Source organism: Macrotis lagotis, chromosome 2, assembly GCF_037893015.1.
Source record: "Macrotis lagotis isolate mMagLag1 chromosome 2, bilby.v1.9.chrom.fasta, whole genome shotgun sequence".
Taxonomy (NCBI): domain Eukaryota; kingdom Metazoa; phylum Chordata; class Mammalia; order Peramelemorphia; family Peramelidae; genus Macrotis; species Macrotis lagotis.
In genome coordinates, this window is record NC_133659.1 from 133,054,436 (window position 1) to 133,066,922 (window position 12,487).

The window sequence follows — 12,487 nt, forward strand, 5'->3', positions numbered from 1 at the left end:
AAGGGGCCACAGGGCCCGGCTGCACGCCGCCCGCGTCCTTCTCAAACTGCGGAGGTCCCCGTGGTGGACCGGAGGCGCTGGGGAGCTCGAGGGGGGCAGCGGGTAGAATCAGTTGTCAGGAAAGCACGCTGGCTTCGGGAGGGGAGAAGTGCTTTATCACGTTTCAGCGGCCGCGGGCGAGGCCGGACCCAGGGGCCGGTTCTCCCGGCGATCCGGAGAGCTCCGGGGCTTGCCCCGGCGCTGCAGGCGGGTTCAAACGAAAAACTACCAATCCCGAAGGCCCCTTCGTTCCGCATGCAAGGGATGCTGGGAGTGGTAGTCTTCCCGGCCCCCACCGCGGTCAGAGGGGGCTGACGCCGGCGGCGTCCCGAGTCTCCCTCTCCGCCCCGCCCTCAGCCTCAGTTCCACTCAGCCTCGGGCCGCCCCGCCTCCCCTTTTCCGGATCCCTTCCCTGGAGCCGAGAGTTTGAAAATTCCCGCGACAGAGGTCGGGAGGCTCGGGCTCTCGCGAGACTCCCGGAGCTGGGCAGCCGAGATCTCCGGGTCTTTCCACTCCGCAGCTCCATTCCCCCGTCACCGCTCCCCTCGGCGGTGTGAGGGACTGTGGCCCGGCGGCGGCGGCGGCGGCGGCGGCGGCGGTTGGGGCGACTCCGGGTAAGGCGCAAAGCGCGGCCGCCGCGGCTGCGAGGCGGAAGGCAGGCGGGGAGGGGGCGCCCCGGGGCCGCCGGGCCGTTGTCCGGCTCGGAGGTGGGGCGGCGCCGAGGTGAGGAGGGGCCCGAGCCGGGGAGGGGGAGGGGTCTCGGGAGGGCTTGTGACGCGCCGGCCGGCGGGGGCCGCCTGCGCCCCGGCCTCGGCAGCCCGGCCCGCCCGCCCGCCCCTGCCAGGTACGGGGTTGGGGGAGGGGCGGCGGGCCCTCGCCGGCGCCGCCGGGCCTCGCCGATGGCCCGCCTCGGGGCCGGGGCCCCGGGAGGGTGCGTGGGGGTTACATAAGCGCTCGCCGCCGGCCCCCCACATGGCCGCGGCGCGGGGAGCGGCCCACGCGGGCCCGGGGACCCAGCCCAGCCCCCTCCCCGCCCGCCCGCCAGTGCGAGCCCGCGGCCGCCTCTGCTCCCCCTCGGGGCTTCCTTCTCCGGATCGTTCTCCAGATGAGGACACTGAGGCAGACGGGCTGAGGGCGGCCTTGAACTCGAGTCATTGTGTGTGATGGGGAAGCTAACTCAGTTCCTACAATTTTAACAGGATACAATGATCGCCGATAGGAACTAAACGAACGTTGCCATCTCCTATAGGCATTTTCTTTTGTTTGTTTAAATCGAGGATTACTTTGTGGATTGGTCCTAGACCTTTCATCATTTCTTGACTCTGTCTGAGAACGTAGACTATGATGAGATGAGCCTGGCAAGAATTATCCACCAAAAGTTAGGGAATCTGGGTATGGTGCTTCTGTGTTACATGATGACTTTGTGACCTTTTACTAAGTCATTAAAACGTCCACCTGTACTTGAGTTTCATCATCTGTAACATGAGTGTATTGGATGAAACAGCTCTTTAAAGTATTAATATTGGGATTCTGGATATTTTATGACTATTGAATGGCAGGGAGGAGGGATTTTTTTTTTTAATATATGTAGGGTATTTAGCCAGTAAAGGATGATCATCTTTTGGCTGGGGTACACAAAATATACAATCGCTTTTTTTTCCACTAGTGATTCTGAGTTCTCTGTTCATACAAAGATCTGACAAATTCTTAAATGAAATTAGGATTTGTTTTAGTTTAAAAAAAATCAATAAAAGTAAATATTTTAGGGGAGTTATAAGTATGTCTTGAACCAAGACTCTTAGGTTGTCGTAACTCTAGAAAGATGAGGAATTCACTGAGTTTGTTGGTAGTTAACATTTTAATATTGATTCCAAAAATTAGTAGTAATACTTTAAAAATGTACAACAAAAAAAATATTCTGATAAAGATAGAGGACTAATAGTCATTAAGCATCCTCAATGTGGATATGTAGGATTTGAGTGTATGTAACTTAAAAGATTACTAGTCTGAATGGTCCCTCACTTACTTGGATTACCTCATTTTGTAGGTGAGGAAGTTTGATGCCCTATGTCAAGATGCAGGTCTAATCTTGACTTAAAATTCACCATACTAGACAGTGTTAGACGCTGAAAAATTGTTTGAAATCATTTAATTTTGAAGTGATTATATTTACCTTATTCTTGCTTTAAAATATATCCAGTGTTGAAAAGATTGAAGATTTTTAAACTTTGCTTATAGTCAAATCAGTAAACACTATGCACCATACATTATGCACTGGGGATACAAAGAAAGGAGGTAGATAGTTTTCAAGGAGCTCACAATTGAATAGACAAATATACAAGTCTTAAACAGGATAAATAGGAGATGATCAAAGAGGAGTGGTACTAGAATTAAGAGGAGTTGGTAAAGATTTTCTGTAGAAGATGGGATTTTAGTTGGGATTTTTAAAGGAAGTTTAGTTGGGACTTAAAGGAGTTGAGAACATTGTGTCATGGAAGACAGCCAGAGAAATGCTTGGAGCTAAGAGATAGTGTTTTGTTTGAAGAACAAGACAGCCAGCATCACAGGATGATGAGAAGCATCATATACACTTTGAAAAGTGGGAGATTGGTATAGATTATGAAGGGCAAACAGGATTTTGTATATAATCCTGGTCATGTTAGGGAACCACCAGAGTTTATTGCAGTTGACAATGGACTGGTGTGTTTTAGAAGAATTTACACTTGGAAAATTGCTTTGTAAGTTGAGGATGGATTGAAGAGATTTGAGACAATCAGACCTTTTATATCTGTTATAGAACCAATGGAATGAGTTTTCTTTATTGGTCTTGGTGAGCCTTCTATAGCTATTGTAGAACCAATGGAACAAGTTTTCTTTATCGGTAGTAGTCTAAGGCAGTAGTCTTAAGTATGAGATGATCAGGGTTTGTACTGAGGTGGTGGCAAGTTTTAGAGGACAGGAGGCACTTCTAAGGATAAGGTAAAATCAATAGATTGTGGCAAGAGATTTGATATATAAGAAATGACAGGTAGTGAGGAATTGAGAATGATAGATTTTGTACAGATTTTGTACCTGGAAGGATGGGGTGATAACATTTAACAGTAATAGTGAAATTTGGAGGGTGATAAGATTTACAGTAAAAGATGAACTCATTTGTTATTTTGTTTATACATCTTATATTTCAAATCCTAGCCCAGGCATATGACTCTTAGGCCACTGATAGTAATAAGTGGGACCAGTTACTGTTGGTCTCTGAGGGAAGAGTATTTGAGCTTTGACATACTTGTTTTCAAAGTTCTCCATTGTCTGTCTGCTTATTTCTGTTTAGCATGAAGCACACATAGCTATTTTTTTAAAGCTTAGACTATGCTTAGTCCCTTTTGAACTTTTACTTCCAACCCAAACCTGTGTATATTCATACCAAGATGTGACATTCTCCAATGAAAATTAAAATTTGTCTTAGTTTAAAAATCAATACAAGTAGTTATTTTTAAGGGAGACACAAGTATATCTTGAATTAAAGAAGGAATTGATGGTCACAACTAGAGAAAGGCAAGGAATCACTGAGTTTGTTGGTAGATAACATTTTAGTGTTAATTACAAAAAATTTAAAAATGCTTGGAAAATTACAATTAAAAATATATTCTGAACTTCCATTGGATAATAATGAGTAACAAAAGGACTATTGTTCATTAAGCATTCTCAATATTGGATATGTAGGAATTCAGTGTATTAATGTATTTAAAAGATTCTGTATTTAGTCTTTTAGATTTTAGAGATCATAGACTTAGAGTTTGAGACCTTTACAGGTTAGGTAAGGTAATACTGTTGGTTTTACTCCATATGACCATATCTTTCTTGAACTTAACATAGCACTTTGTTTTGAACAAAGAAAGACTCAGTAAGGAAAAAATCTGGATTTGAAACCACCTCTGATATTTAAGAACTATGATCCTGTACAAAACATTCAATTTCTTTGTGCCTCAGTCTGCTCATCATTAGAGAAAATACCTATATAGTACCTGTCTCAAAGTATTATGGAAGTATGTGAAATAATATGTTAAGTGCCTTATATCTTAAAGCATCATACTTGGGCTATATTGTTGTATTTCTCTTATCAACTTGTATTATAGTAATATCTGGGTTTTTTTAAAATCTACATTCTAGACTTTAAATTATATGACAAAAAAGAACTTTATCTTCATTGCATACCATAATATTCTAGGGCAGGGGTTCTTATTTTGGAGCTTGAAGAGACACTTTGGAAGTCTGGTGAAGAGTCATAAATTATATATATATATATACACACACACACACACACACACACACACACACACACACACACAGGAAACCAATTAGAAAATTTAACAAAATATTTTTTAAAAAGAAGACACCAATTCTGTTGAGTCCCTGCTCTAAGAATATGCAGTAGACTTGTAATTATTAAGTTGAATTTTTAGGCTAGAGCTGTTTTGAAATAATGATTTGTAATTCCCAACTTTTACTATGTAGTTTTTTTTTTAAAGGTTTATATTCAAATAAAATGAACTGAGCCCTTTATCCCCATCTTGGTAGCCTTTTGATGTATCTTAAAAATATATGTTAATGAATAGCTAGCCAGGTATTTATTGATGAATTAAATTGTATTGGAGGCTTTTTAACTTAGAATTTTTTTTAAAACAATTGATTTGTTGATTTTTAAAAAAAAATCCCTTTATTACACTACAACAATTTTTAAACTTTTTTTAAAAACAATTTTAGTTCCAAATTCTATCCCTTTCCAACTCTGAGATGGTAAGCAATCAGATAGAGGTTACACGTGTGCGTGCAAACATGTAAAACATTTCCCTTTGAGTGATGTTGTACAAGAAGAAAGCAATGTTCAAGAGAAAGAAAGAATTGAAGAAAATGAAAAATAGCATGGTATAAGATGTATAAACAAAATAATTAACAAATGAGTTCATCTTTCACTGTAATAGCTTCAGTTTGTTTTCTTTTTTCTTTTCTTTTTGTTTAAGGCAGTGGGGTTAAGTGACCTGCCCAAGGTCACACAGCTAGGCAATTATTGTGTGTCTGAGGTTGGATTTGAACTCAGGTCCTCCTGACCCCAGGGGCTGATGCTCTACCCACTGCACCACCTAGCTGCCCTGCAGTCTGTTTTCAAACAATATCAGGTTGTTTTTTTTTTCTGGAGGTAGATAGTATGCTGCATCATTAGGTCTTTGGAATTGTCTTGGATCGTTGTTTTGCCTGAGAATAGATATCCAGCAATATTTCTGTAACTGTATACAATGTTCTTTTGATTCTTCCCACTTCACTTTGCATCAATTCATGTAAGTCCAGATTTTTCTAAAATCATCCTACTTGTCATTTTTTATAGTACAATAATATCTCATCATAATCATATACCACAGCTTGTCTAGCTATTCCCCAAATGATAGGCATGTTTATTTCAATTTCTTAACCACCACAAAAAGAGCTGCTTCAACTAAGTTTTTCTCCTCTTTTTTGATCTTTCTTTCTTTCTTTCTTTCTTTTTTCTTTTTTTTTTTTTTTTTTTTTTGTGATATAGCCCTAGCAGTGGTATCACTGGATCATAGGATAAGCACAGTTTTATAGCCCTTTGGGGTATAGTTCCAAATTGTTCTCTGGAATGGTTGAATTAGCTCATAGTTCCACCAACAGTGTATTAGTGTCCCAATTTTCTGATGTTTATCATTTTCCTTTTTTGTTATAGTAGCCATTTTATAGGCATGAGGTGGTACCTCTGAGTTGTTTCAGTTTGCATTTCTCTAATTAGTTCACTTAGCTCTTGAACATTTCAGATTAGACATAAAAGCACAAAACCACAGAATGCATGTTATACTAAACCCTTAAATCCATTTCCCTTCCTATCTATTTTTGTTGAAATCCTAGTTACTAAAGTTTGACTCATGTTATCTTCTGTTCTCCATCTTCTCTTCCCTTTTCTAGGAAGTCTGCATTTTTTTAATCCTCCATTTTAACATCTTCCTTATTGTTCAATTTCTGCTTTCTATGCCTTCCTAAATTTATCTACCATACAGCTACCAAAATATTCCTAGAGCACCAACCAAGTTACTCACCTACCCCCAAATTGATACTTCTAGGCATTAGCAGCTAGCATTAGCAAATTTTAGTTGCTTCTGGAATAAAACAACAAAATCCGTTATTTCCCCCAAATTTACTGGTTTGTGCATTTACCTTCTTGCCTGGAATGCACTCACCTCTTATAATCCTCTTCTCTTCAAGGCTCAGCTCACATTCCATCTTCTTGAAGTTTCCTTGATCATTCCAGTTAGTGATGGGATTTCCTGTCTCAGTTTCTTTATATATCTAACAGGTTAAATTCTCTAGATAACTAACTGCCCTTGAATGCAAGAACAGTATTTTTTTTTGTATCCCCTTATGCTAGCAAGGTGCTAGCATAATAAAGGTAATGTGTACTAAATAAGCCCTTGGTTACTATATAGCATAATCTCTGGTTCCATCATTACTTTGGGTCCATTAGCTATGTTTCCAACTGTTCTGGAAATCTAAAAACAAAAAAAAATCCCAAATAATCTGCTGTCAAGAAACTTACATAGTCAACCAAAGGAAAGAGTATGTTAACAAATAAAAGTTTTTGTCATTGCCCCTGTGAAACACAGAATCTGGTATAGGGATGTTTGCTGTATTGTTTTCTAGTATAGTTTATTTTTATAAATGCATGAGAGATGCAAATTAAGAAACTGTGATATTTGGAAAGTGGGGAAGGAAGGATTACTAGCTAGAGGGGAGGCTCCAGTGAGTCAGGGGAGTATTGTCTGTTTTGTGCCAGGCATTATCCTCAGCACTGGGGTTTCAAAGAAAGGTAAAAGACAATTTCTGACCTCTGGAAGTTAACAGTCTTAATAGTGAGATGACATGCAAACAAATGCAAACAAACTATACAGGAAAAATAAGAATCAGCAGAGGGAAAGCACTAGATTGAGTATGAGGAAAAGTTTCTTCTGAAATTTTAACTGGAACTTGAAGGGAACCAGGGAAGTAGTAAAGTTGAGCCTTAAAGGGTGGTTAGCATAGCTAGATTTGGACTGAATGACAATTCTAGGTTTGGGGAGTGCTGTGATTGGAAGATTTTGGGGAGGCTTAGCTCAGTTATCAGCCACCTCTTACATGAAACCTTTCTGGTACTGCTAGTTACTACTTTTTTCCATTTTCAAATTATCTTGTATTTACTTGTCTATATTCCTTTCAATACTCAGCACGAGTTCTTAATGGCTCTTTGTCTCATGTCTTTGTATCCTCTGTGTTTGGGTAAAATATAGCTTAAATAAATGCTCGAGTTGATTGGAAAAACCTAGTTTGGTTTGAAACATATGTGGAATGGGAATAGCCTGGGAAGATGAGATAGCTGCAGATTTTGGAAGACCTTGATTGCTAGTTTCAGGAATTTTAATTTTCCCTATTAAATAGTAGGGTAGGGGTAATCTATCTTGAATAGAAGCAGTGCTGTAATCTAATATTTTGCACAAGGAAAACTAATCTAGTGTCTGTAGAAAAAATGCAAAATGGGGAGGGGAGGGAGGGAGGAAGACTAGTTACTAATTTCTTGCTAAAGTTCATACAGGTATGATGAGTGTTCATATTAGTATGTGATTAGGGATTTGTGATAGAGAAGGTATAATTCAGGGGCCAGAGAACACTGGATTTTGAGTTATAAAGACCTGAGTTCAAATATGACCTCAAATACTTAACTCACTGTGTGATCCTGGGTAAGTCACTTATTGATGTGCTTCAATTTCCCTAATGTAAAATAGCACCTAACCCCCTGAGGATTGTTGTTGAAGATAAAATGGAATAAATTTGAAAAACACTTCACAAACCTTAAAGTTCTATATCCAGCTACTTATTATAGTTGTTGCTGTTAATTTAAATAATCCTTCAAATTTATTGAGGATGATTCTTAACATTGTAACAGTGTAACTTTAGGGAAGTTTCCAGATCAAATTCTATAACACTTTGAAAGGATTTTTTTTTCTTTTAGGTTTTTTCCTAGGCAATGGGGTTAAGTGGCTTGCCCAAGGCCACACAGCTAGGTAATTATTAAGTGTCTGAGACGGGAACTGAACCCAGGTACTCCTGACTCCAGGGCCAGTGTTTTATCTACTACGCCACCTAGCTGCCCCGAAAGGATTTTTAGATAGCTAGATTATATTGCATATTATTTGAAGAGATAAAAATGTTTGGTCAGTTTTTATGATTCAGTTACCCTAGAGTCATATCTTTTTTTTTTTTTGCAAGGCAATGGGGTTAAGTGGCTTGCCCAAGGCCATATGCTAGGTAATTGTTTGAGGTCAGATTTGAACTCAGGTACTCCTGACTCCAGGGCTGGTGCTCTATCCAACTGTGCCACCTAGCTGCCCTGCAGAGTCATATCTGTTAACAATGATAACTTCTCATTTTGTTATTTAACAATGTTTATTAATACTACTCTGCACAGGGAACTGTGCAATAGTTTAGTTGTCTTCCTTGACAACCTCAGGGTTACATGGATATCCAGAAACATTGATTTGCTCTTTAAAATCCATCAGACACCAGTATAGCTAAATCTATTTTGAAGCCATTTATAGTTTTACTTCTTTACTGGTTATACAATTGACTGAAAAAGGTAACAATACAACACTCAAATTTACTGTTGACTATAAAACTACATTTGATTCTTTAGAGTGAAATAACATAATTTTTTCTAACTTACCTCCCTTGCATCAGAATCATACAAGATTCCTTGAAGGCTGTAATAACAAAGATAACTTTGTTCCCGATTGTTAGGAGTCAAGTGAGATATAACATAGGATATTTGTGTTCCCAAAGATGTTTACCACTGTTTTCTAGGACATCCAAGAGAGTTTAGTTATTATAGATGGTAAGGATATACAGATGCTCCTTCCTGTTTGTGCATGAAATTGTACTTCATTGCATTAAGTATTGGGACACATTCATTCAAAATAGTGTGACTCGATTATCCACATAGGAAAAAACAATTGTGAACAATGCCCATTGGCAAAACTATGCTAAAACTTTATATATAAGCTATCAAATAATCTGGTCATTGGACTTCCTTTGTGTTTGTATATCTCTTTTATTTTTTTATTTTTATTTTTTAGGTTTTTTCAAGGCAAATGGAGTTAAGTGGCTTGCCCAAGGCCACACAGCTAGGTAATTATTAAGTGTTAGAGACCGGATTTGAACCCAGGTACTCCTGACTCCAGGGCCGGTGCTCTATCCACTGCGCCACCTAGCCACCCCTGTTATATCTCTTGATCTCTTGGGTAAAAACAACATAAAAGTGAGTTTATCCATAATTGAACAGGAAGAGAGTGGGCAAGATGCCTTTTTTTTTTAAGCTTTTTGCAAGACAATGGGATTTAGTAATTTGCCCAAAATCATACAGCTAGGTAATTATTAAGTGGTCTGAGGTATTAAGTGGTCTGAGGCCAAATTTGAATGGATCCTCCTGACTCCAGGGCTGGTTCTCTATTCACTGGGCCACCTAGCTGCCCCCAAGATAGCCTTTTTTTTTAATTTACTTTTATTTTTTTCTACTTACATGCAAAGATAATTTTCTTTAGGGTTTGGTGTTTTTTTTGTTTTTTGTTTTTTGTTTTTGCAAGGCAAATGGGGTTAAGTGGCTTGCCCAAGGCCACACAGCTAGGTAATTATTAAGTGTCTGAGACCGGATTTGAACCCAGGTACTCCTGACTCCAAGGCCGGTGCTTTATCCACTATGCCACCTAGCTGACTTTGGTAATTTTCAACATTCATTTTATAAGTTGAGTTCTTCAGCATTCATCTTTTTGTAAGTTTCTACCTGCCTTCCATCCTTTCCTCCCTTCTCTTGACTGCAAATAATCTGATATAGGTAATATGTGTACACTCATTTAGCCTATTTAGCCATAATATTAATTATATTATGAAACAAGAATCAGAAAGAACTAAAGGGGAAAAAACCATGAGAAGATCGGTTTTTAAAAAATGAAAATAGTATGCTTTGGTCTGCATTCAGACTCCATAGTTTTTCCTCTGAATGTGAATGACATTTTCCATCACAACTCCTTTATAATTGTCCTTGATCACTGAACTGCTGAGAAAAACTAAGTCCATCAAAGTTGATCATCACACAATGTTGCTGTTAATGTGTACAATGTTCTCCCGGTTTTGTTTACTTCTCAGCATCATTTCATGCAAGTCTTTCCAGGTTTTTCTGAAATCTTGCTCACTCATAATTTCTTACAGAGCTACAGTACTCAATCACATTCATGTACCACAAATTTTTCAGTCATTCTCCAATTGATTGGCATCCCCTCAATTTCCTATCTCCCTTACTTGATTTTCAAAATCTTTTTTGAGTTCTGTCATAGCCTGAGCCCAAGTTCCGTTTTTCTTGAAGTCTTTAGATGCAGAAGCTTGTACTTCCTCATCTTCAGATTTGAGTATTTTGATCCTTCTTGGGATCATAGACAATGTATTTCTCAGTGGTGTTCCTCTTTTTTTTTTATTTACTGATTTCTCCAGCCTGTGCCTGGTTTTGGGGTGCTTCCTGAGCTTTTGAGTATTATTGGGACCCCTCCCCGAAGGATGTCAGTGTGTGAAGCTCTGTCTTCCCTCCTGGTCGGTAAATGACCACAAGCGTACCCCTCTGCCACAGGGCTAGTGGTGGGGGTCCCTGCTATTCTCTGGGGGGGGGGCCTAGGCTATGATTAGGATCTGAATGTGGTCAGAACCCCAGAGTCCTGTTCCTGGTACAGAGGATAGACCTTGGAAGTCTCTCTCCACTGCCCCTACCTTTGGTGGGCTGAGCACTCAAGACTCACTTGCTGGGGGCTCCTGCTTACCAGCTCCACCTGCCTCCATTTCCTGGACCTGGATGGCTGCCCCAGCCACTGCTAGGTGAGTGTCCTGAAGGCTGGGCCTCACGCATTCGCTCTGGCAGAAGTCCCCCCACTGATCTTCCAAGTTGTGCCCAGTGCTCCCCGGGGAGTAAGTCAGGAAACTGCCCCTGCTGCCGGTGAGCCATGGTTCTTTCACTCTGTTGGGCCACCTCTCTAACCCCGTGGAGGTTCCACTATTTTCCAGGTTACCCTGGTCTGGAGAACTGCCTCACCGGATCTTTCTGTGGGTTCTGTCTCTCGAAAATTTAGTTAGAGCCATAATTTTATGATTTTTTGAAATATTATAGAGAGCACCTAAGAGAGGCTCTTCTCCATCTTGGCTCCATCCCTCAATTTCCAGTTCTTTGCCACTACAAAAAGATTTTAGTGCTATGAGATTTAGTGAATTATTTGCCAACCATCTAGTATTTGTCATTTTGTCAAAGAATTCAACTACTATTCTATTTTTAGTTTTGATTTTGATATCTTTATATTCTTGTTGACTTAATTGAAATCAGTTATATCATCTCTAGGATCAGCCTGAAAAGTTCTATCTTGATTAGTTCATTTCTTTATGAGCAACTCCTCCTTCATTAAATGCCATATTACTTTCCATCCCTTTTCTCCTTTGCCTTTTCCCATATATATATATATATATATATATATATATATATATATATATATATGGAAAGTGAATAAAATATATCATGATATCATTATCCCATTCTTCCATCTCTCGGGCTGTAAACACAAATATTTTTGGACTATTTTTCTCCAACTTTTAACTTGTTCTTTTTTCTCAGTTAAATAATGCTTTATGGGGTTGAGGGAGAAGCTAAAAAATGATTAACAGGGAAGTTAATTTAATAGTAATTTGTATTAATTACATCCCTTAGAACATGAAAATGTGGCTCTTCTGTTAAATTTGTGGAGTTAGAAGATAATTCATTTTGTATGTCTACTCCAAGTCTAGTATCCATCTGTCAGAAGTGAACTTGTCTTCCCATTTGTTAAACTCTAGTGATTCCCTCCTATCTCCAGGATGAAATATAAAATATTTTCTTTGAATTTCATATTCTCACCATTTTCCTACCTTTCCAGTAATATTCTAATAGCCTCAATACTTTAAGCATTCTCTCTGACTGATCCCCTTGCCTAGAATGCTTCCTTATTGCTACCTTCCCTACTTGCTTTCAAAGGTCCTAACTACTGTATAATTGTCATTTTTTCCCCCCTGATTCTCCTTAATGTTGCTGCCTTTCCTCTGAGATTATTTTTAATTTATTCACTGTGTATGAGTTTCTTAAGAGCAGGGACTTGCCATTTGCCTTTCTTTGTATCACCAGCACTTAGCTCAATGCCTTGATTTTTTAAGTCACTTTCAAAATGCTTGTTGATTGAGTGAATGTCCATGACTTGAACAAGATCATACAGTTTTCATAAAGTGGTTGATAGTTAAATGATCACCATTATTAAGTTGTGGCGTAAGATAATCTAACTCTAAATTTATATTTACC

General features: G+C 39.4%; 1 protein-coding gene across 1 annotated transcript in view; it reads left to right on the forward strand.

Moving 5' to 3' along the window:
* Positions 1-497: 497 nt before the first annotated feature.
* The window catches only part of AHCTF1 (AT-hook containing transcription factor 1), a 111,602-nt gene continuing 99,612 nt past the window's right edge, over positions 498-12,487 (forward strand). The window contains exon 1 of the mRNA XM_074220911.1: positions 498-653. The gene's annotated coding sequence lies outside the window, so the exon portion shown is untranslated. The remainder of the gene's footprint in view (positions 654-12,487) is intronic.